Below are 27,123 nucleotides of genomic sequence, written 5' to 3' on the forward strand. Positions count from 1 at the left end.
GATTAAAAAGTTTCTGGAAACATGCACTTCAGAAGAAAATTATTTCTATTGTACCTTCCTCTTTCTTTTTCAGTGCTTCCGCTGTAAACAAGGTATAACATGTTTAACAACGCTGTGATCATGTCGTAATTTGCAAGCAGAATATTTAATTTTCCTTTCAACATCACACTTAATTGTAAATTAACAGTTGCTCTACATGGAGAATTCAGTTAGAAATATATAAAAAGTACAATGATTGCAGGGATTTTACGCCGAGGGTATTTTACTGCTATAACATCTAATCTTGTATTCAATGGCCACGCAGGTTGCATGATAATTATCTTACTGGAGACCGACAATGTTTGGTAGTATTTCTTTTATCTTGAAGTTAGCACACCTTGAAGTAGGTGTGCTAACTTCACTCAAATTCGTTCTCCCCACAACTGAAGTTCCCACAACATATAGACTTAATGATTCTTCAACTCAAGTTCTAGATATCTGTTGTTTATTCATTCATTCGTTGATGCGTTTATTTATTGCAGCTCGTTGACCTTTGCAGGTTGATTGCTTATCGGGTCTGTTGGGGACAGTCTTTGATTTATTCTATTGTGTTTCTTGTAATTACTGTGAATGCCCGCAAGAAAATAATACTCAGTGTTTTATATCATGCGATATATACACTTTAATAATAAACTTCTGTTGCACTTCGTACTTTTCCTTCTACTTATTTCACCACTGTTCTAAGGCACAAAGATAAACGTGGCATTATTCTATTCATACCTGTTTTTGCCAGATCCTCTTTTACTTTCTCTAATTCTGGAGAGACAAAGGAACACTCATATTGCATTATCGTCTGTTAGAGATATTTTAGTTCTCTATTTAGATTTAAATTTAAGTTCAATCAAACTACGTCAATTAAATAAACCAATTCTAAGAGAAAGGAGCAAGAACCTTCATTGTTCTAGAAGTATATATAGTGCCTAACCTATGGAGGAGGGATTTCTTCTAAACTTGGAACAAATTTTGAAAACTTATGAGTACAATTCGCTAAGGTGTTCTGTCGTGGAATAATTGCACTGATATGACCGTATATTCTAAGCCCACTTCACGTCAAGTTACACAAATTCATAAGGCCAGCTGCCCTCCGAATCACTTTGAGTAACAACACAGATAATATGGAATATGTTAGTGATTAACTTATTTGTTTATTTATTGGTAATGCTTAGAATTTTGCTAATATTATAAGACGTGCTTGGTTACATCGTGTAATTAATTATTGAATGCATCGCAATACAAATAATGTTCAAAATGCAATAAGAGCTATGTAATGTTTATAAGATCATAATGCACCATAGGATGCAACGTCTTCCTAAGTCTGCTCTGCTTCGTGGTGTTCAGCGACAACCTAGCCAGATGTCCGTCTCTGGCTACGTTTGATATAAGTCAGTTGTCATATCTCGCAGCCAAATCACGAACATTCTTTCTGATGCATTATTACGCACGATATCCAAACACTAAAAGGACAAGGGATCTTCCTTTTGACGATCATTCTTTTTGATACATGCAGCATGCTGCCTTTTTAATAGTGTATTCGGAAACATTTTTTGCAGGATTCTGACAGATGTAGCAAGGATTTAAATAGTAAGATTTCCTCTTGCGCGTTTCCAACATAGTTTCCTCGTCTTTGAACCTTGCAATATCCGCCCAAAGTTTTAAGGATGGTGCTAATTTGCCTTACATCATTGTGGCAATAATGGAGTCAATAAATGTATTTCAGCTCCACTGTTATTTCTGACGATTATCCAATATTCTTCATGTCACCTCATCAGCAACGCTTTACAGACCTCTCGTAAGTTTTCAAAACGTTCTTATTACATTATCTATGTTGCTAACTCTGGAATTTCATGGAAAATGGCTTGCTTCATTCTCTCGCCTAGATTCTGTATTCTTTCTATTGATACGTCTATTCTGAGAGAGAAACAAATTACTCCTCACGTTGTTATAATGTTTGAACACTCCTGCATCTCTCTTCGAGCGAGGAGATTTCCTTCAGACCATAAGATTAGGAGCAGAATTAGGCCATTCAGCCCATCGACTCAGCTTCGCCATTCCATCAGTTGATTCTGGATCTCACTCAAATCCATAGACATGCCTTCTCACCATATCCTTTGATGCCTCACCGATCAGGAAACGATCAAACTCCGCCTTATGTATACCCACTGACTTGGCCTCCGGTGCAGTCTGTGGCGGAGCATACACAAGATTCGCTACTATCTGGCTAAAAAAGATTACTCCTTACCACTATTCTAAAAGGTCGGCCTCAATTTTGAGGCTGTGCCCTCTAGTTCTGTATAGCCTCACCAAAGGAGACATCCTCTTCATATCCACTCTATCTAGTCCTTCCAACATTCGGTGGGTTTCAATTTGATACCCCCGTATTCTTTTAAATTCCAGTCATTAAATTACCACTACTTATTTCGCTACTGCCCATGAAAGTATGGACGTGTACATGCTTCATTGAATCAAATATATTTTCAAACAAACAAGGCAGATGCAATTTTGCCCTCCAGATGATTTTCTTCAAGGCACAAATCAGAGCATCTGTCGTGTACATCCACAAATCATTCCAGAGGGTAAATAATATGCGCTAATACGAAATGAGAACCATATAACTCCCTATGATGCAATAAAAAACGCAGAAATATCGAATAGTCAGGAGGAGTTTTGATTCTTTGGCAAAGGTCTTTCTGCATTTTTTATATCAGAGTCAGAATTAACGTGTTGTAAAGTGTGCTCCATCTGATTGCAAGAGATGTTTTCGCATTTTGAAACATAATGGTATGCATTTTCATAAATTGGATTAAAGGAAAAGTGTTCACGGAAACACTATATATGCAACATGATGTTTTCGGCATGAAATCTAGCTCTAATAATGAAAGAAGCTAATGAATTAATGCTGGTAATTTCCCTGCACAATCACGAGAGAGAGAGAGAGAGAGAGAGAGAGAGAGAGAGAGAGAGAGAGAGAGAGAGAGGAGAGAGAGAGAGAGAGAGAGAGAGAGAGAGAGAGAGAGAGAGAGAGAGAGAGAGAGAGAGTGGGAGAGAGGGAGGATATAATACAAACAAAGACGGGAATATAATATCGAGATTTTTAAAGCATTGGTGAGACCTGACTTCGATAATGCTGAGGAAGTAATGGGCCCCTTATCTAAGAAGGAAATTTCTGAAATTAGAGAGGGTTCAAAAGAGGTTCACGAAAATGATTTCTGGTTTGCAAAGCCTGTCATATGAGGAGCGTTCGGTGGCTGTGGAACTCGTATATTTCTTATCAGAATGGTATCTGCTCCACTGTAATGCAGAAAGCTGTTTACGCTGATGAAAATACTTCCTCATAAGTTTTATCTGACTGCTGTGAAATTTTTAAAATTTATAAAAATTAAAATCATTATTCCCATCTTCAACAATTTTCCTTTTTGTAATGGAAAATGAAACTGGAAAGTGTAACAATGAAAACTATTTCTTCACAATACCCAAGAACGTATTGAAGTACTTTTGAAAGCAGATGTTTCGCGCATACCATATAGAATAGGGAGTAATTCCTTTTTAAGCTCGGCAGGAAAATGCGGCCTAACTAAAAGCAGGATGTAATTCATGGACCAAGCTACTTTAAGGCAGTTAATCAGTAACTGCATTGCAGAATAACTATTTTTAACAAACTGAAATTGTTGTTGACTATTCCCTAGTTGTATTATGGCTAATGCAACAACTTCCCATAATTTTATCCTACCAGACGTAAGACGGCCATGAAATAATGAAAACACTCGATATAAAAATAAAATAATTTTATCGAAAAACAACACCGTACAAATGCTGCATGGTCTAAGACAATTTGCACAGCAAAACACTAGTAAAAATCGTTGCTCGCACGATCCATTCCTAAAAACATCTCTGAAGTAATAAACAGCGTACGCCATCCACCTGCATCAAAACAAGTGAAGATAGCAGATGCTGCAAATCCAAGCAAGGGGAACTCAGTATGCCAGACAGCATCAATAGAAAATAGTACAGTCGACCTTTTGGGCCAAGAAAATTCAGAACAGTCTCACCTCAAAACGACTACTCTACTCTTTTTCATAGATACTGCCTGGGCTGCTGAATTTCTTAAGCATTTTGTGCGCATTACCAGCATCAACGTATATTTCTGGATTACTTGTAAACATTCCAAGGGATGAAAAATTGAAGCTGCTATATTAAGGATAGTTGTTAGCCACATTACTGACAATGTCAATGTACTCACCCGTTGATTTACTAAGCAAGGACTTTTCTACAGAGAAAAATAAAGGTCTTTGATTAAAAAGCAAAGCGAGAACATCCAGTGACCACGCTGCTAACTGTGGTAATTCAAAGTCAAAAGGATATTTCAGAAAAGGCAACATTCTCCTAAATTTCAAAATGATATGCCGATTAAATAGTCTAAATGGAATGCTCGAATTGGAAAATGGTAGTTGGGATCATAATGTATTACAAATTAGAAACGAGAACCTACTGAATAAATTTATTTGAAAATATTTTTTTCTGCAAATTATATGATTTAAAAGCGATGTGGGCTCTTATTTTAGGATAGCTACCAATTTACTTTAAAAATCATTTCCAGGCTTTCAGTGAGCAAGTTATTTCACAGTGCAAAGTTAATGCAGTGAGCACGCTATTGTTATTTTCTTCAACTACTAAAACATGGATTTGAGCACATTAATTGAAGTCCATACCAAATATCGCCTATACAAAGGTTTTGCCGTATAGGGATGTCCGCTCGGACCTTGACGTTTACTGTATAAGTTTTAATAAAACATGACTTTCCAACGTGCATTACATCGATACGTTATACTTGATTGAATTAATTTTTATCTTCCACCGCTTCCCTCCGATTGACAGAGATCCATCTGAAGTATCGTATATACTGTACATGCATGCATGCATACATTTTAATTAGTTTCTCAGTCTTATGATGTAACTTACGTCTCTAAGTATCTACGTTTCTGTCCTGTGGTGAATGTGCCTTGTTAATTATCCAAACTGCCAATGTTTCTGCATCCACAGGCATGGCGTTTGCCTCCTTTGCTCGACCTCTATCATTTGCTCTTTCTTCTTCTTCTTCTTCTTCTTCTTCTTCTTCTTCTTCTTCTTCTTCTTCTTCTTCTTCTTCTTCTTCTTCTTCTTCTTCTTCTTCTTCTTCTTCTTCTTCTTCTCTCCTCCTCCTCCTCCTCCTCCTCCTCCTCCTCTTCTTTTTCTTTAACCCACTTAAGACTTTACTACATTACGTGTTGAATTCCATTTAGTACACATTTCGATGGAATATCAAATGTTTAATTCACTACCAACTACACAGTTTATTCTCCATCAATTATAAACGTTCTAAACAGATTATTTCAAAGGATTGCGTGCAATCGATAAGATATGCAAGATTATATTATTCATTTCACAGGAAATTTGGTTTTCAAAAGTAATTTTAGTGATAAATACTTTTGTTTACTAGTTGTACGTAACAGGAACAACTGTTGGCCGCATAAATGGATATATGGTAAAATCCATTCGTCTGACTTAGAAATATGTTTTAAACTTTTCAGAAGCGAAGGAAGAAAACGCGCCTCATGTTATTACTTTTCTGTTCTCTCCACAGCGACTCATGCAAAAACAGAACCGAAGACAATTACGTATATTGCACCGAAAATATACAGGTAGATTACTATACATCCCCATTACCTCGGGATTTAAACCCTCTGGGATAGAAGATTATAAAGTGATCGAATTCACCCTGATATTTGATAAGGATAAGCTAACGTCAGATGCATCAGTATTACAGAGGAATAAAGGAAATTTCACATGAATGAGAGGGGGTTCGCCAGAATTGTTTGGAAAGAACACTGGCAGGCATGTCGGCAGAGCAGCAATGTACGGAACTACTGCAAACAATTTCTATGACATAGGACATGGACATCTCAAACAGGAATAATTAAGTAAAGGCAAGATGACACAGCCATAGCTAAAAAGGAAGTCAACATTACAATGCAAGACATGGAGATGACATAGATTAAACTTAGTGGGAAGTTTTTAAATACAAACAGAAGACAACTAAAAAGTCACTAAGAAGATAAAGATGGAATACGGAGATAGGCTTGTCGATAACATTAAATAGGATACCAAAAGTATAAACAGATAAATAAAGTGTAAAAGAGATGCCAGAGTAGATGTTAGACCGTTGATAAACGATGCTGGAGAGATAGTAAGGTGGCAAGGAAAGGGCGGGCGAACTGAATGAGTATTTTGCATGAGTCTTCACTGTTGAAGACACCAGCAATATGGCTAATGTTTAGGTGTCAGGAATCATGAAGTGTGTGAGGTTACCATTACTAGAGAGAAGGCACTTAGTAAACTGAAAGGTCTGAAAGGAAACCCAATTTCCCTCGGGATCAATAAAGTATGTCTGTCTGTCTGAAGGTAGATTAGTCACCTAAAACAGATGGTGTACATCCCGGTGTTCTGACAGAGGTGGCTGAAAAGATTGTGAAGGCATTAGTGATGGTCTTTCAAAATTCACTATGTTCTGGAATGGTTCCGGAAAACTGCAACTTTGCAATTGTCTCCCACTCTTAAAGAAATGAGAGAGGCAGAAGAAGGAAAATTATAGGCCAGTTAGTCTGACCTCAGTGTTTGGAAACATGCTGGAGTCAATTGTTAAGGATGTGATTTCAGGGTTCTTGGAGGCACATGATAAAATAGGCCGTAGTCAGCAAGGTTTCCGTAAGGGAAAATCATGCCTGATGAACCTGTTGGATTCATTTGAAGAAACAACAAGCTGGATAGACAGTGGAGAATAGATTCATGTTGTGTGCTTGGATTTCCAGAAGGCCTTTGACAAGGTGCCACACGTGAGGCTACATAACACGCTACGAGCACATGGTATAAGAGGAAAGATACTTCAGGGAGCGCGAAGCGCAGAAACAATTATCGCTGTGATGATTGTACGCTCTAGTATCAATTGTCTGGTGACAATGAAGTAAAGTAAAGTAAAGATTCTAGCATGGATAGAGCTAACTGGCACAAGACAAGGAGTGTGAATAAAACGAACCATTTCTGATTGCCCGATGGCGACCAGTGGTGTTCTACTGGGCTGTGTATTGGAACCGATTATTTTTACGTTATATGTCAATGATTTGTCTGATGGAATTGATGGTTTTCTTGCAAATTTGGCAAACCATACGATGACAGGCGGAGAACCAGGTAGTTCTGAGCACATAGTGAGGCTACAGAAGTACTAAGACAGATTAGGAGAATGGCAAAGAAGTGGCGAATGGAATACAATGTCGGGAGGTGGATATTCATGCATTTTGGTTGAAGAAATTTGGAGGGTGAATCTGTGGTAAGAATGCCGTAGCATTCATTTCAAAAGGACTGCTACATACAAGAACGGATATAATGTTGAGACTTTAAGAAGCACAGGTGTGGTCTCACTTGGATTATTGTGTACACTTTTGTGCCCTTTATCTTAGGGTCGATGAGCTGAAACTGGAGAGGGTTGAAAGCAGGTTCAGGAAAATAATGTCTGCAATAAACTGCTTGTGAAAAGAAGAGCGCTTGATGTCTCTAGGCCTGTAATCACTCGAATTTAGAAGACCGATGGTTGACTCATTAAAACCTACGAATGGAGAACGGCTTTGATAGAGTTGATGTGGAGAGGATGTTTCCTATGGTGGGAGTGTCTAAGGCCAAAGGACACAGCCTCAAAATAGAGGGGCGTCCTTTAGGAAAGGAGATGGGGAGGACATTCATTAGCCAGGGAGTAGTAAATCCGTGGAATTCGTTGGCACGGACAGTTGTGGAGGTTTACTGTATATTTAAGGCAGCGGCTGATAGGTTTTTGATTAGTCAGGAAATGAATGGATACGGAGGGAAGGCAGGAGAGTGGGGCTGAAAAAAAGGATCAGCCATGATGAAATAAGGGAGCATAATTCTACTGCTGTATCTCATGTTGTTTTTGCGCTTTCTGGGATGGTGTCTTTCCAATAAGTATGTCTCGAATTCATTTGCTAAGTGACAGATTTATATGACCATCTGGTGTTCAGATATTAAGCAAACCCATATCTATCTCCTTTGCTGAATAAGGCGATAGAAATATCAGCATTTCCATTACCTGGACAGAGAAGATTACGAAATGATGCCATAATTCTCTGACATCTATTCCTTCTGTTCTGAGTGAATCAGATCGAGTACTGTATTTTGATGCGGGTTCAATCCACCTGGAAATGTATCTGGTTACGCATCTTAATATGTTCATCCGCCCCCTTACTTGATCCAATGATTCCCTCTCCTGCAGGACTTTAATTAGCTTCTGATGTTGGCTTGGAGAAATTAGTGAAGATTTCCAAGAGCTTAATCCTTTGCAATCGTCCTTTCCTTGGCTCAGTCCAGTAAATAAATTTATTCCGGTATGTTTTGGTCCAACATTCCAAAAGATTAATTTATTTTCTCATTTTTCGGCATGCCATTCTACTTATTAAGATTTTACAAGGATGTTGCCTGGATTGGGAAGCATACCTTATGAGAGTAGGTTGAGTGAACTCGGCTTTTTCTCCTTGGAGCGAGTGAGGATGAGAGGTGTCTTGATAGAGGTGTGCAAGATAATGAGAGGAATTGATCGTGTGGATAGTCACAGTCTTTACTCCAGGGCTGAAGTGACCAGCACGAGAGGGCACAGTTTTAAGGTGCTTGGAAGTAGGTACAGAGGAGATGTCAGTCATAAGTTTTTTACGCAGAAAGTGGTGAGTGCGTGGAATGGGTTGCCGGTGGCGGTGGTGGAGGCGGAAACGATAGGGTCTTTTAAGAGATTCCTGGATGGGTACATGGAGCTTAGGAAAATAGAGGGCTAAAGGTAAAGCCTAGGTAGTTATAAGGTAGGGACAGCTTTGTGGTCCTGTATTGTGCTCTATGTTTTCTATGTTTCTAAGATCACAACCGAACATAATGTGTGTCTCCTATTGCGTATTTTATGAACATATATATTTAAGGTCCAGGTGTAATTGTTCTCTGCGTCATTCATAAGCCGCACCACAAAATCCGCACGCATTTTATAATATTGCAGTAACTCCTCTAGGATCAATGGATAATTCTTTCTTCGTCTCGTTAACATTGATCTCACTTTGCCAATGCTTGATAGCACTGAAAGGCAGTTAAACTATATTCTATTCAGACAAACTTCTCCCGCCATTAACTGAATTTCTTGGCATTCTCTAAGTCCACAACGATGCACCAGAGTATACCAAAGCAATAGACCTAATACACACCTTTTTCGAGGAGGTCTCCCTTCAGTGTTTTCACTTCTAAAGACAAAATAATATCCAGGCTGTTTCACTAAAATTAAACATTTATCCCACACCTATACCCATTATCATCTGCTAAGGTTTTGTATTAGTTATGCTCTAAGTGCCAAAATTATTTTGCATAGACCGCGTGCCAAAGGATGCAGTGCAAGGGTCAAATTTACCTCATTATATATAACTACTTCCAATTAAAAATCCAAGCAAATTATTGATTAGCCACTGCACTCGTTTGCACATATACCTCTTTATATTATCTGAATAATATAAAGATATTATATTATATTATAATTATATTATATTATGTGATATTATACTAATATATTAGTGCTGCTCCGGGGTTTTAAACAAGATTTGCGGGGGAGGGGAACCAGAGTGTTAGAGCAGATAGTGAGGTGAAGGAGGATAAAGGTCATGCGAGAACTGCAAGTATAGTGCATGGAGTAAAGCCAAATCTAACATATAAAGAGGCTTTGAGGAAAGAAAAGCAGAGTAAAGGGTGTAATGGTAGTAAGGTAGAAGGGCGATAGTGCGTGTACCTCAATGCAAGAAGCATCAGGAAAAGGTGAAGAACTGAGAGCTTGGATACGTACATTGGAATTATGATGTACTGGCCATTACAGAGACTTGGCTGGCACCAGGGCAGGGATGGATCCCCAATACTCCTGGATTTCTGTGCTTTAAAAAGGATAGAGAGGGGGGAAAGGGGGAGGAGGGATAGCATTACTGGTCAGGGATACTATTACAACAACAGAAAGGATGGATAATGTAGCAGGATCCTCTTTTGAGTCAGTGTGGGTGGAAGTCAGGAACAGGAAGGGAGCAGTTACTCTATTGGGAGTGTTCTATAGGCCCCCTGGTAACAGCAGAAATACCGAGGAGCAGATTGGGAAGCAGATTTTAGAAAGGTGCAAAAATAACAGGGTTGTTATCATGGGTGGCTTTAACTTCCCTAATATTGATTGGCACCTGACTGGTTCCAATGGTTTAGATGGGGTAGAGTTTGTTAAGTGTGTTCAGGACGGATTCCTATCACAGTATGTTGACAGGCCGACGAGGGGGAATGCCATACTAGATCCAGTATTAGGTAACGAACCGGGTTAGGACACGGCTCTCTCAATGAGTGAGCATCTGGGGGGGCAGTGACCACCCCTCCCTGGCCTTTAGCATTATCATGAAAAAAGATAAAGTCGGAGAGGACAGGGAAATTTTTAATTGGGGAAGGGCAAATTATGAGGCTCTAAGGCTAGAACTTGCGGGTGTCAATTGGGATGATGGTTTTGCAGGGTAATATACTATGGACATGTGGTTGCTGTTTAGGGATCTTTTGCAGGATGTTAGGGATAAATTTGTCCAGGTGAAGAAGATAAAGAATGATAGGGTGGAGGAACCATAAGTGACAAGTGAGGTGGAAAATCTAATCAGGCGGTAGAAGGCAGCATGCATGAGGTTTAGGAAGCAAGGATCAGATGGGGCAATTAATGAATATAGGGTAGCAAGATAGGAGCTTAAGAAGGGGCTGCGAAGAGCAAGAAGGGGGCATGAGAAGGCCTTGGCGAGTAGGGTAAAGGAAAACCCCAAGGCATTCTTCAATTATGTGAAGAATAAAAGGATAACAGGAGTGAAGGTGGGACCGATTAGAGAGAAAGGTAAGAAGAAGCTGTGGAAATGAGCGAGGTCCTCAATGAATACTTCTCTTCGGTATTCACCCATGAGAGGGAATTTGATGACGGTGAGGACAACATGAGTGAGGTTGAAGTTCTGGAGCATGTTGATATTAAGGGAGAGTAGGCGTTGGATTTGTTAAAATATATTAGGACGGATAAGTCCCTGGGGCCTGACGGAATATTCCCCAGGCTGCAACACGAGGCGAGGAAAAAGAATGCTGATCTTTTGGCTAGGATCTTTATGTCCTCGTTGTCCACGGGAATGGTACCGGAGGATTGGAGGGAGTCGAATGTTGTCCCCTTGTTCAAAAACTGTAGTAGGGATAGTCCGGGTAATTATAGACCATTGAGCCTTATGTCTGTGGTGGGAAAGCTGTTGGAATAGGTTCTCAGAGATAGGATCTATGGACATTTAGAGAATCATGGTCTGATCAGGGACTGTCAGCATAACTTTGTGAAGGCAGATCGTGTCTAACAAGCCTGATAAGAGTTCTTTGAGAAGGTGACCAAGCATATGGATGAGGGTAGTGCAATGGATGTGATCTACATGGATTTTAGTAAGGCATCACATGGTTAGCTTATTCAGTGTCAGAAGGCACAGGATCCAGGGAGGTTTGGCCAGGTGGATTCAGAATTGGCTTGCCTGAAGAAAGCAGAGGGTCGTGGTGGAGAGAGTACATTCAGATTGGAGGGTTGTGACTAGTGGGTGTCCCACAAGGATAGGTTCTGGGACCCTACTTTTCGTGATTTTTATTACCGACCTGACTGTGAGGGAAGAAGGGTAGGTTGGCAAATTTTCAGACGACACAAAGGTTGGTGGTGTTGTGGACAGTGTAGGGGATTATCGAAGATTGCAGAGAGACATTGATATGATGCAGAAGTGGGCTGAGAAGTGGCAGATGGAGTTCAACGCTGACAAGTATGAGGTGGTACACTTTGAAAGGACAAACTCCAAAGCAGAGTACAAAGTAAATGGGAGGAAACCGTAGTCCTGAGGAGCAGAGGGATATGGGGGTACATGTCCACAGATCCCTGAACGTTGGCTCACAGGAACATAGGGTAGTAAAGAAAGTTTATGGGGTGTTAGCTTTCATATGTCGAGGGATAGTGTTTAAGAGTCGCGAGGTAATGATGCAGCTCTATAAACCTCTGGTTCGCTTACACATGGTGTCCTGTGTCCGGTTCTGGTCGCCTCACTATAGGAAGGATGTGGAAACATTGCAAAGGGTACAGAGGAGATTTACGAGGATGCTTCCTGGTTTAGAGTGTATACATTATGATCAGAGATTAAGGAAGCTGGGGCTTTACTCTCTGGAGAGAAGGAGGATGAGAGGAGACATGATAGAGGTAAACAAGATATTAAGAGGAATAGACAGAGTGGACAGCCAGCGCCTCTTCCCTAAGGCACCACTGCTCAATACAAGAGGACATGGCTTTAAGGTAAGGGGAGGGAAGTTCAAGGGGAATATTAGAGGAAGGCTTTTTACTCAGAGAGTGGTTGGTGCGTTGAATGCACTGCCTGAGTCAGTGGTGGAGGCAGATACATTAGTGAAATCTAAAAGACTACTAGGCAGGTATATGGAGGAATTGAAGGTGGAGGATATATGGGAGGCAGGGTTTAAGGGTCGCCACTACATGCTGTATATTCTAATAATGCTGATTAATTGAATTGGTGATAATGTAAATTTTTGGCAATAAGGATAATAACATTTCATTTGAGAGAAAACACTTTACCGTTGTCTTTTCGAGATAATTCACTGGCTGGAAGGCAATACAGAGAGGTCAATATGTTAGCGTCATAAACCGCAGGAAGCAGCTGAGCTGTGCTACATGTATATCCACAGTGCAATGAAACCGGATAAATCAGTGTTAGCACGCGAGTTCCAGCAATGAAGATGATCATAAAAACAATAAATCGTGCTGATGCTGGAAATCCAAAGCAGCATTCCGAATATGGTTCAGGAACTCAGCGGGTCCAGCTGTATCCATGCAAACGAACACACAGTCAACGCTTAGGGCTGAAAACCCTCTTCAGGGCGGGAGAATGGGGGGGGGGTAGTCCCCAGAATAACAAGATTAGTGGAGTCAGGTTGGTTAGAAAGGTAAAGGACTGGACGAGAAGGAATGTGATAAGAGGGGAGAGTGGAAGTTGATGAAAGGGGAGTAGAAGGGGCACCAGCGGAGGTGACCAATAGATGAGAAAAGATAAGAACCTTAGACAGGAACAAAAGAAGATGGGAAGGATTTATTTTTACTGGGAATGTTAATGTATATGTATGCCATCAGGTTGGAAGCTACCCAAACGGTTTATAAGGTGTTGGTCCTCCACCTTGAGGATGGCCTCATTGTGGCATAAGAGGAGGCATGGACCGATAAGTCTGAACGGGGATGGGAATCGGAATTAAAATATTTGGCCATTGTAAGTGTCAGGTCACTGAGTATCTGTTCTATGTCGAAGGGGAGCAATAATTGCGGTGTTGTTTGGTGACCTTTCATCCCGCTATTCAATGTTGTATTTAGCCTTCAATAGGATACTATGGTAGAAACATACTACTTTACTGTTTTTTTCTTCAAAACAGTAGCTACTTTGCAGACATGACAGCATCCTTTGAAAACAAAATTTATTGATTAGATGCATTTCACGCTTTCACGCTACTCTGTACGCTGTTATTGTAGGTAACAGCTTTAAAATCAAAAAGTAACCTGTAAATATCGCTGTAGAAATTCACTGCAATACCAAGCAATAAATACCTTTCTTGTTTTTCTTTGTCTATGTTTTTACCTTATCTGTAGGATTTCATTAGCAATTTCAACACAAGAAAGGGTCAAGTAGTTTTAGAATTATTGTTTCGATTATTACCTTGCAGACCTAGACTAATTTTAATTTGATAGCTTGTTGAAATTGTAATTGGATCTAATTCATTTTCATACGTTTACCCTCTGGAATTGAAAATATGAACCAATCTAATTGACAGCTTCATAAACCCTAATATTAAAAATACTATTTTCATATATGTCAAATTGGACAAGAATACAAATGCGCACAACTGAAGAATGCAAAGGTGCCCTTTTCTGATCATTAACTTGAACTTCCAGAAGAAAATACTGGTCAATTTAATAAAAAAAAACACTCCAAGGCCATGAATTTGGGAGTGGTATTTCAGCTTTGTGTCAATGTACAGTGTTTATTACAAATATCTTTTAGAGGAAAATAGTGGCCAATTTAATAAAAAAACGACAAGTCCAGTATTTCTGAGCGTTATTTCAGCGTTGTTACAATGATCCTAGCTGGAGGTCTTTTCTACTTGTGTTGATGATCCAGTAAGTATTCATGATAAAATGAAAACAAAAACATTTAAGCATCAGAATTTATTTCGTATTATAAGGTCATATTAAAAAGGTTAATGGGCTAATTCTTACCATTCCTTAACAGGATAAATGGAACTTTTGTCTGCAAATGGTAATCACCGCCGTGCTATTTGGAAGATATATCCTTATTCAAGTATGTGAAGAATAAATTTAATGTTGCGTTTTGCTGAGTTCTATATATCATGTCCTTGTGTTTGAACACCATGACACGTTTCTTAAGACAGTTTCATGACATTTTGCTCCGACAAAGTTCAGTCTTTGCCACTGTTATTATATAACAAACTAACACTGACCAGCGACCTCTTTTCCAATGCATACTGCGTTAACTATATTCAGTCTTAAATGATCTGAGTGTTTTCAGCTTCCTGTGCTGGTGAACAGAATGAAAATGCTCTTTTTCTGCCAGTATTATGAATAGCGATTCATGTGAACCGTCTTTTTCTATCATAAGAAAGTTCGTATTTACTTACAGGCATCGGTAAATTTTTGCTTTCGATCATCCGAGTCTGCAAGAAAAAAACACTTATACTAAAATTCTGCATTATTTTCCGCATTTGACTGGTATCTGAGCTGGTAACACATGGGAAATAATAGTTGAACTAACATCATATATTCAGTGAGCATAGTAATTGACCACCGCACAAGAACGGGTGAAACGCTCTGTTGCTAGAAATCCCGTAAGCTGTACTTTTGGGAGGAGTGATGGTATTACTCAATCATGCCGTTTATTATTTCCTTGTCTCGAGATATTTGCGTATTGGTCTTATTACCGGTACTCCGGCTCAACAAAATTGACGTGATGATTTTTAAAGTTTACTGTAACTGTAAGGATAAGTGTATAAGGTTTTGGTGTGAATTCCAAAGCATGTCATTGTACAGAGAACACAGCAAGTCAACTATTTCGGAGATTGCAAAATTTGTAGAAAACAACAGAATACTTTGGAAAATTCGGGCTTCCAACATACTGACATGTTGAAGGCATCCGTAATTTAAGTTTAGGTTAAAATATGCCAAACTAATCATCCTGTCCAGATTCGCTGCCTGTTATTTGTCGTTAGAGGGGAATAATTCTGAACGGCCCACCGAGCTGCCTTTCTTTCCCCTCGATGCACCTGGCATGATTGTAATAGCGACAGAGGCTCGAGGGTTGCTTTGAAGGATTTGGAACAGCGAGGGCTTCTAGATTCATAGGCCCATCAAAGAAGTTTAAAAAAATCCTTAAATTGCGTCATTATTTCCAATTACAACCTCCACGATTCAATTTTGCATCAGATCAGTTGGAGTTTCAGCTGCATTCTGTTTGTCTCAGACAGCATGTGATTGTTGTGAGATTCAGCCGACATGATCGGGTTCGCGTTCGAAGTACTACCCTCCAATATACACCAACGACATGCCTCTATTGAATGTTTACCGTAATAAAAACTAGACTTACCACAACGTTTGCGAAGTTCCTCGTTTTCTGTTGAAAGAAAGTAAACATGAAAACGTATGCAGTATTCAAGAAAGTAAGGAGCATCATTTTGCAAAAGTTAGCTGTGAATTGTCATTGCGTCCACTTTACGTCGATTGCTTGGTTTACATAGCGTAGATTTTCGAATTTTCTCGGTTTACTTAACAATGAATGTTCATTTATTTGATTGTTTTTCATATTTTAACACGAATGATAACGTAGCATAACTTATTATAGGAATCTTCCTTTCATGTTCACGCAGTGGTGACTTAATTAGGTTCAGTACAGTATGATCGTGGTCTTTAGGGTTTGATTTGCTGTGCGTTCAGATATATTGTTCTGTACACCATTGTTGTTAATGTTGCCAGGCGTTTGCATCCAGAGTTCTGGGGCTCACTGGATTTTTTTTTGCCACGATTCTCTGTTAAACTCTAGAAACGTTTGAGCGTGGTAATGGCAAGAGGTCATCATGTTCTGAGATACTCAAGCTAATCGTCAGGCACAAACAAACATTCCGAGGTTATGGTTACTTAGATCATATTTCGCCCCTATTCGGATGTCTGGTGTGAGTAACAGCCGAACTTCTTGAAATTGACTGCATGCTCTTTTCGCATTGAGTTAATGCTACATGATTGGCTGTTAGATATAGAGAACATAGAACATAGTAAACCTACTGCACAATACAGGCCCATCGGCCCATAAACCTGTGTCGAACATATCCTTACCTTAGAATTACCTAGGCTTACCTATAGCCCTCTATTTTTAAGCTCCATGCACCTATCCGGAAGTCTCTTAAAATACCCTATCATTTCCGCCTCCACCACCGCCGCCGGCAGCCCATTTCACGCACTCACCGCTCTCTGTGTAAAAGAATTACCCCTGACATCTTCTCTATACCATCTTCCAAACACCTTAAAACTGTGCCTTGTCGTGTTAGCCATTTCCGCCCTGGGAAAAAGCCTCTGATTATCCACACGATCAATGCCTCTTATCATCTTATACATCTCTATCAGGTCACCTCTCATCCTCCGTCGCTCCAAGGAGAAAAAGCCGAGTTCACTCAACATATTCTTATAAGGCATGCTCCCCAATCCAGGAAACATCCTATTTGAATTAACAAGCAGGTTTACTGGTCTGTACAATAAAATGGACACTGAGTGTAATTTAAAGGAATAGTATAACAGCAAAAGTACAAGTTATATATTTAACGGAAGCGATGAAAATTCGTGCCAGTTTCCAATAAACTGTTCTGAAAAGTGCAGGAATAAACAAAACCGAGCCGAGGGTGAAAGGAAACTGCAACATGTTACGTCCTTAATATCATTAAAAACTGACTTTGTTTCGATCGATTATGGAAATCTAGTTGATGATTTCTAGCTGAATACCCATAACTCTAGTCGGCAAAATCAACCGAACAGCAGATTTCGAATACTACAATCTACGGGTAATAATAAGAAAGTGTTTTGAAATATGGCTACGGAGTTCGATCTGCTGTACAGAATTAAATTATGCTGAATTTCTACGTTCTCACATCACATCACATCACATCCTAAATGACATTGTATTTAAAGGCATTTTTTTAAAAATCTCTCTGTTCAGAACCCTCTCTTTCTTAAAAGGTCATGCAAAGTCTAATATTTTCTCCATCTGCATTGCAAGATTCCATGATTTGTCGGCCTATCTTATTCTGTTGCGATTACAATTCTTTCTCATTCCGAATTTTCTTTTACACCACATTCTCTAGAAGACGTGAACTTGAAAATATATGGCTAAATATCTCCGCATATAACAGTCTCGTACTCATTTTATATTCTTTGAGTCTCAGAGTCACAGAAAAGTATACACAGAAACAGGTCTTTTGACCCATATAGCCCGTAGCGAAACAGCTAAACTGCATACAGCAATCGATCTGCCCCGGGACCATTGTTCTCCAAATCCCTACCCTGCCTGTACGTATCCAACCTCGCTTAAACGTTGAGACCAAACCTGCGTGTACCACTTGTGCTGTCAGCTCCTCTCACACTCTCACGATCCTCTGAGTGAATATGTTTCCCCTCCTTTTTCCCCCATGATCACCCTTAACCCACGAACTCTGGAGGTAGACCCACCAAAACTTTAATCCGAAAGCTATTCAATCTTTCTTTACAACTCGGGCCCTCAAGTTCAGAAAACACCGTTGTAAGTTTTCGATGTACTCTGCCAGACTAATTTACATCTTTTGTGAAGGTAGGTGAACAAAACTTCACAGAATACTCCAAATTAGCCTCACCTAGGTCTTATAAATCTTCAATATAACAGCTCATTTCCCACATTCCATAAGAGGAACATTCAGCTATCTTGCCGGGCACACGTACTGTTCTAACAGAACAAACATAAAGAAGGCACAACAATATCGAAATAGATTAGGATTCTCCTTCACCTTGCCTGCTAGGGGAATTCACGCCTTCTTTAGATCTTCTGATTTATTTCTGAAGCCGTCTCGTAGAATTCTTGACAATGAGCATCTCGTTTGGTCCTGACGAAGGGTCTCGACCCGAAACGTTGACTGCTTCTTTCAACGGATGCTGGCCGACCTGCTGAGTTCATCCAGCTTTTTTGTACGTCTTCGTTTGTTCCTATATCTACCTTGCACCTCCATTATTCTTATCCAGGTCATCAATATCTCTTCAAAACGAGCTTTCCCTAAACCTGCTGTCTTTATGTTTTATTCTGACAAGCAATGCAAGCTTTGTACTCTCAAAATTTCATCTTTCAAGGCCTTTCACCTTTGAGTCACAGAGAAAGATTCAGTGCCTGAGACGACCTCTGTGAGTTTCCTCAAATTCCCCCAACAGTATCCAAACAAGTGTCTTTAAGGGGTTAAGATATTCGGCTCTGGCTGCTTGGCTCCATTCTACTTCCTGACAGTCACCCAGTTCACTGTGTTCACTTGCACCTTCGGCATAACTATCTCACTATATATTGTATGTATTACCCCTCGGTCTCCCGAATTATCCGGGGTTCAGCCAGTTCCAACTCCTACGTAGGGTGTTACAAGCTGTAACTGGGTGCACTTCTCTCAAGTCTCCCTGCCTTCCCACATTCCACGAAAACTATCTTGCCTGGCACCTCTACTGTTCTAACTGAAAAGGTAAAACAATAAAGAGACTGTGTGAAATAATCTACCTACAGCTTTTTTGTTTACTCTCACTCAAACGTCTCCTTGATGAAGGCTCGAAGATCTAAAGCCTCAAAATCCCCATTTGAACACTATCCGCACCAACGATGTCCGCTCTGTAATTGGAGTGGACAGACATAATAATGTCAAACAGACCATCAGACAATGTGTTTTGCTACATTTACTTAACCTGACTCTAACCCGATATGAGAGGGTGGCTTTGGAGGTCCATTTATTTTCTGTCATTCATTCGTTGGGTCTTTTTACTTCTGTTTTGTATATGTATGCGAAGAATAAGAATTTCAGATTGTACACTGCATACATTCTGTGATCGTAAATTGAACTATGGAACTATTGTACCTATTGAACAATTACATTTGAAACATTTCTTAATAACCTGATATCGGTTATGAAAATGGTGATATTTTAAACTTTACCTTGATCTTTTAAACGCAGTAGTTGTTCTTAATGTGGTTGAAGTCGAAGAGAAAAGAAGTTAGAGTTGACATACTGAATTAATCAAATGTAAGTTAATTATCAAATATCGCAGCACCTCAATAATAAGAAAACGACGTCGATTTTATAAATGTGGCGTGGTTTAGCGATTTTGCGAAGACAAAATACGATGAACTACATGCTTCAGGCAGTTTACATGCATATGGACAGTACTATCAGAAATCAATTACACAAATATATTAAGACATGTTCGGCTTGAACATTCAACATTCCGACAGATGAATAATTCTGAATTGAAACGAGTGAAACTCTTTTACATTGGACGGTGTATTGACGAGTTAAACTCGCATTAACAGGAAACATTGAAAATGGGGGAGCTATGGTGTAAAGATTTTCGTCATGGGAAATCGATAAACAATTAGCAAAGACCGTCATGTGCTAAAATAAGAGTAAAGCCAACCTGCTTTTTCAGTAACGTTCTAATACAATCACTTCTCAAATTTCTCATGCATTCATGAATGGATTCTGATTTTGAGATAAAACATACTAAAAATACTTCCGAGTTGTCTCACTACGTGAACTAATTGTAGTATTTTAAGTCACCCCATTCTAGAATATTAAGTGTTCAACAAGGGCTCAAACAGAGTATGAAGGTTCTAAAAGCCGTTGTTTCCATTATTCTGTAAAATAGGAACTCTTCTGGAAATAGAAACAAAATAGGATCTCATCGACAGACGCAGAATTTGCAATAACAACATATCGTTAAATAGATGCTTAAAGAATGGGAAGAAAGAAAATTGAGGAGAATGAAATAATATACATTGCTGGATTAATTTTATTTTAACATTTACAGTCATCGTTCCTCCGATTATGGTGCCATTTGTAGTATATTTTAACAGAAGGATTTATGAAATAATTTAATTGTGTATATTATTTTCAGAGAGACAACATCGAATTTTTGATTATATTATCATTTGAGGTGATCTTTATTAAGGATTAATGTATTTATAATTTATCGAATATTTTTGATTTTTCCCCTATCTAATGAACATCTGATTATTGCGACCAAACATTTTGAGTTCATTTTAAGCTTCAACTAACTTCAGTTTGGCTGTCCTAAGCCCTGCTCTGAAAGCAGTGAGGTTAGTTATAAGGGCTAGAAACCGCAACCCGTAAGCTACCAGAGTTACAGAAACGCCGACAGAGCTCTAAAGATTTCATCTCTGGGAGAAGATTAGTCGCCTTGAAAACGTACAAAGTCGTGTATTGAACGTGAAAACCACAGGGCAGATCAACGCACAGCCCTGGGCCTAGTGCTCTGGCGAGCGGAAGTCGGCGGTATATATCCCTCTGGGGTGATGGGGCTAAGAGGAAGCAGAAGAAGAAGACGCCTTAATTGAATACGAAACGGTAATTTGAATTTAAACTGACCTTTTAAGTGATGACTTTTATGACAGATTTCGCAACATGTTACAACTCAGCTAAACTACCTTTTACCACTATGATTGAATTTATTCAATGTCAAGAACAGCAATTGCAGGAATAACAAATACTTGAACAGACATTTCAAAATAATTTTTCTTACCAAGGTCTTGGCGAATTATTTGTAATGTTTGATGTTCTAAGAAGGGAAAGGATATTTGCAATTACTTTAATGGAATTTTTACAGTTGATCTAATTTCATTTTTAACTGTACTTTGACCATAAGACCATAACATATAAGAACAGAATTAGGCCATTTGGCCCATTAAGTCTGCGCCGCCATTTCACTATGGTTGATCCAATTTTCCTCTCAGCCCCAATCTCCTGCCTTCTTCCGGTGTCACATCGTGCCCTGACCAATCAAGAATCTATCAACCACTGCCTTAAATATACATATCGACTTTGTCTCCACAGCTGCCTGTAGCAAGGAATTCCACGGACTCACCATGCTCTGGCTGAACGAATTCCTCCTCACCTCCCTTCTAAAAGGACTCCCATTCTGAGGCTGTGTCCTCTGGCCTTCGAAACGGCTACCATGGGAAAACCCTCTTCACATTCACCCTATCAAAGCCTTCCACCATTAGATAGGCTTCATTGAGATTACTCCTCATTCTTCCGAAATTCAGCAAATACAGGCCGAGAACCTTCGAACGCGCTTCATATGCCAAGCCATTCAATCCTGGAATCGCATTCGTGACCATCCCTTGAAGCCTCTTGAGATTCAGCACATACATTCTAAGACAAGGGGGCCAAGACTACTTATAATACGTGAAGTCAGGCCTCAAAAGTGCTTCATAAAGTCTCAAAACTACATTATTGCCTTTATATTCTAGTCCTCTTGAAATGAGAGCGAACATTGTATTTGCCTTGTTAAGAGGGAGTTGGAGTGGAGGAATTTGGCGTTCTAATATTTAGCCGCTGTTCATTCTTTGGGGCACTCCTCTGTTTTCGTGGATGTTTGCAAAGAATAAGCATTTCAAGATGTACTAACTTGTACCTTCGAAACGCTGGACCTTACTCAACTCAGACGCAACCGGCAAATTAACCTTTAAAGGGATTTTACACAAGGACTCCTAAGTTACTTTGCACCTTATTTTTTTTCTCTTGTATTTTCTCTCAATTTAGAAAACATTGAGCCCTTTCCGTTCTTCCACCAAACCGTATGACTATACGCACATCGACATTGCATTCCATCTGCCAGTTCTTTGACCATTCTCCTAATTTGTCTAAGTCCTACCGCAGCCATTCTAATTCTTCGGAACCACCTGCCCGTCCACCTGTGTTCCGATTGTCTGAAAACCTTGCAACAAAGCTATCAATTCCGTCATCGAAATCATTGACACATAACACAGGAAGATCCTGTTCCAACACAAACACCTGTGGAACATCACTAACTAACCAGCAGACAGCAATTAAAGGTTCCATTTATTCCCACTATTTTCCTCCTGCCCATCATCCACTGCTTTATCCAAGCCAGAACCTTTACTGTAACAGCACGGGCTCGTAGCTCGTTAAGCAGCCCTATGAGTGGCACATTTTCAAAGGCCTTCTGAAAATCCAAGCATATAGCATCACAGATTCTCCTTTGTCTGTCCTGCTTGTTATTTCTTTAAGTAATTCCAAGAGATTTGGGAGGTAAGATTTCCTTTTGAGAACATTATGCTAACTAGAGATTCCAGCGACCTCATCATTAATAAACAACACCGAAGTCTTCCCATCCGCTAGAGTCAGAATAACTGACCTATAGTTTCCTTTTCTCCACCTCTCTGACTTCTTCAAGACAGGAGTGACATTTTCAATTTTCCAGCCTTCCAGAAATTCCCAGAATCCAGTGATACTTGATAGTTCATTAGTAATGGATCCACGATCTCTTCAGCCACCTCTTTCAGAACTCTGGAACTCTGTGGTGTGCACCATCTAATCCAGGTGACTCATCTACCTTCAAACTTTTCAGTTTCCCAAAAATCATCCCTTTAGTTATGACACCTTTACCATGACCTCCTGAACTTCCACCATATTAGCAATGTCTTCCACTGTGAGGGCTAATGCAAAATACTTATTCAATTCGTTCACCATTTAGTTGTCCCCCATTACTACCCCTCCAGGATCTTATTTAACATTATTGTCTTGCTTCCTTTTATATTCCACCTTTACCATCTTATAGACTTCTCTAGTTCCCTTTTGTTGGTTTTTAAAATCTTCACAAAACTCTAAGATCCCATTATTTTTTTGCTCTATTATACAGTGGCATGCAAACGTTTGGGCATCCCTGGTCAAAATTTCTGTTACTGTGAATAGCTAAGCGAGTAAAGGATGACCCGATTTCCAAAAGGCATAAAAAATGACACATTTGACACATTTCTTTAATATTTTAAGCAAAATTACTTTGTATTTCCATCTTTTACAGTTTCAAAATAACTAAAAAGGAAAAGGACCCGATGCAAAGGTTTGGGCACCCTGCATGGTCAGTATTTAGTAACATACCCTTTGACAAGTATCACAGATTGTAAACGCTTCCAGCAGCCAGCTAAGGTTCTTTCAATTCTTGTTTGGGGGATTTTCGCCCAATCTTCCTTGTAAAAGGCTTCTAGTTCTGTGAGGTTCTTGGGCTGTCTTGCATGCACTGCTCTGGTGAGGTCTATCCGCAGATTTTCGATGATGTTTAGGTCGGGGGACTTTGAGGGCCATGGCAAAACATTAAGCTTGCGCATCTTGACGTAGTCCATTGAAGATTTTGAGGTGTGTTATGATCATTATTGTGCTATCGAAGCCATCCTCTTTTCATCTTCAGCTTGTGTACAGACGGTGTGATGTTTGCTTCCAGAATTTGCTGGTATTTAATTGAATTCATTCTTCCCTCTACCAGTGAAATGTTCCCCGTGCCACCGGCTGCAACACAAGCCCAAAGCAGGATCGATCCACCCCTGTGCTTAACAGTTGGAGAGGTGATCTTCTCATGAAATTCTGCACCCTTTTTTCTCCAAGCATACCTTTGCTCAATGCGGCCAAAAAGTTGTATTTGATCTTCATCAATCCACAGTACTTGTTTCCAAAATGCATCAGGCAGTTTGCAAACTACTGACGCTGCATTTCGTGGTGACGACGCAGGAAACGTTTTCCTCTGATGATTCTTCCATGAAGGTGATATCTGCTTAGGTGTCGCTGCACAGTAGAACAGTGCACCACCTTTCCGGAGTCTGCTAAATCTTCCTGAAGGTCATTTGCAGTCAGACGGGGGTTTTGATTTGCCTTTCTACGAGCAGTTCTCTCGGAAAGTTTTGTTGGTCTTCCATACTTCTTCTTGACCTCATCGTTCCTGTTAACAGCAATTTATTAATCACATTACGAACTGAGGAAACGGCGACCTGAAAACACGTTGCTATCTTGTTATAAATTTCTCCTGCTTTGTGGGTATCATTTATTTTAACTTTCAGAGTGCTAGGCAGCTCCCTAGAGGAGCCCATGGCTGCTGATTGTTGGGACAAGGTTTAAGGAGTCAGGGTATTCATAAAGCTTTGAAATTTGCATCACCTGACCTTTCCTAACGATGACTGTGAACAAGTCGTAACAAGCTAATTAATGTCTGAGACCTTAGTAAAAGATCTCTGAGAGCTCTTGGCGTTCCCAAACTTTTGCATGGTGCTCCTTTCCTTTTTTGCACTCTAAAATGTGTACAAAACAAAAATAATGCACTAATATTGCTTAAAATGTTGAAACGAATGTTTCATCTTTAACTTTAGAACTTTTGGAGATTAGTTCAACTTCTACCCTCTTAACTATTCACAGTAACAGAAATTTTGACCGGGGTGCCCAAACTTTTGCATGCCATTGTATACCCTCTCATTGGCATTTATGTTGGCTTGACTTCTCTTGTTACCTGGGTTTGTGTTATCTCTTCTTTATAATTATTCCTCTTTGGGATGTATATAACCCGTGTCTTCCAAATTGCTTTCAGGCATTTCAGCCATTGCGGTTCTCCCTGTCAGTGTCCTCTTCCAGTCCACTCTGGCCAATACCTTTGTAACCCCCTAGGCAATCGTTACATTCTTTGTGGAACATACTGGAAGTTTAGAGGCACGGTAGTTTGCTAATACTGGACAAACACGCGAATTATTATTTTAAATTTTTGTAAACATGTTGACACGTTTGTGACAATAATACAAGAAAGGAACAAATTAATTTGATATCAGACTAGTTTAATTTGCTGGTTGCGATGCTCTATTGTCGGTGACTTTCATTCAATTATTCTCCTGAGTAAAACCTGATGGTTAGAGATTGAAATATATCAACATTAATGACCAAATTCGTCATTAGGAGTACTCATTTAATTTCAGGGAGAGATAGGATGCCAAATCCAGAACCAGTAAAAATATATCATATTTTCACATAAACGATAGAAACGTAAACATAACTAAACTTGCAACAAAGATTCCGTTCAGTTCAGTTCAGTTTCAGTTTATTGTCATTTGGAAACCAGAAATGCAATGCAGTTAAAAATGAGACAACGTTCCTCCAGAATGATATCACAAAAACACATGACAAAACAGACTACACCAAGAAATCCATATAACGTTTGGCAATCCTTAATCCAGAGTCTGGAGATGCTGCTGCGTATTAATATCGCGCTACCATCTTAGCGCGTTCCCCGGAAAGGAGCTCCAAACCCAACAGACAAAACAAGACCAAAAACTAAAGCTACAAGACCTGCACAGAACCACATAGTTACAACATCTTTATCTTTTATGAAATTAGTAGATTGCTGGTGCTGCATTGGCACTCATCGAATTTTATACCAAGTACCAAACAGTTAAATCGAAGATCACATCAAAAATAAAAGTGAGGCCTTATCCCACTTGTAATGTAAAATGTTTAAGATAAATAAGGATATTTGCATATAGCAATTATCCTGAAAATTTAACTACTCGGTTATTGATATGTCTTCAATTAATTGAGTATCCAAATCAGAATCAGGTCTATTATCACCGGAATGTGACATGAAATTTGTTAACTGAGCAGCAGCGGTTCGATGCAATACATAATCCAGCAGAGAAAAAATTATGAATAAATAAACCGGTAAATCAATTATATATATTAAGTAGATTAAAAATCGTGCAAAAACAGAAATACTGTATCTAAATAATCGCCATCAAGGCGAATTTTCAGGATTAAAATCTGCAGGAAAAGGCAATGTGTGGGCATTTCCAATTAATTTTCTGAGACATTATGAGCAGCATACCTGGAAGAAGGTTGCTGACGACAGGTACTACCTGAGCCCCTTGAGTATTACTGGAGAGAGAACATTTTACCTGGAAGTTATGTAGAGGCAAAAACAAAACTGGCTGAGGTAAACTATCATTAAAGAAGTTAACCGATGGACAGAAGTAGCATTTTGCAGAAAATCTTGGACAGCATTGGCAAATAACAATTATGTGTTGAGTTGCCTTTAAATAATTGAAATGAAATGCTTTGTTTTTGCTTTTACACACATAATGTAAATTGCGAAACATATTAGTAAATAATACTATCAAAAATGTTGATTACTAGATTTACCTGCTCTCAATTCATTTAACCTCGCATCTGCAAGGTGAAATATCGAAAGTGAGTTGCACTGAACGTCAAGAATGAAGTGCAATTCACTCTATCCGATCATGTTCACTAATAAAATATATATTTCTTCAGTATTTCCTGAGTACAACTGCAAATGGCTTTTGCAAATCTAAGCAGCGATAAATCAGATCTTTCCTGACAGCAGCTACTTAAAGAATAAAGTTCTAAAGTCATTCAATTTCCGATGAATCACAAGTCTTTTCGATCCATGATCTGTGGAAATCCCATTGGCTGAACTGTCAAAATGTTTGTTCAGCAACTAAACTATCTCATAAGTTATTACAGTTGTCAGATTCTAATGATGTTGATGAGCGCTTCCACCAGTTTCCAGTATTGAACAGTATTGAACGAACTGTTTGCTTTTGCTAAATTCGAAAGTGGGTTTCTTCGGTTTTCTTCCTTACTAATTTGCAAAGGTCATTATTTTTGGAAATCATCCTGTTTTCGTTAATATGCATCACGTGAATTCAGTGACTTAACTCACCGTCGCGTTGCACGTGTGTTTCCGTTTCTGTTGAAAAAAGATATTTCAGCACAGTGCTTCAATAAAGAAATATGCAACAACATGTTTGTCTTTGTTGTAGC

Source organism: Hemitrygon akajei, chromosome 2 (genome assembly GCF_048418815.1).
Source record: "Hemitrygon akajei chromosome 2, sHemAka1.3, whole genome shotgun sequence".
In the NCBI taxonomy this organism is placed as follows: domain Eukaryota; kingdom Metazoa; phylum Chordata; class Chondrichthyes; order Myliobatiformes; family Dasyatidae; genus Hemitrygon; species Hemitrygon akajei.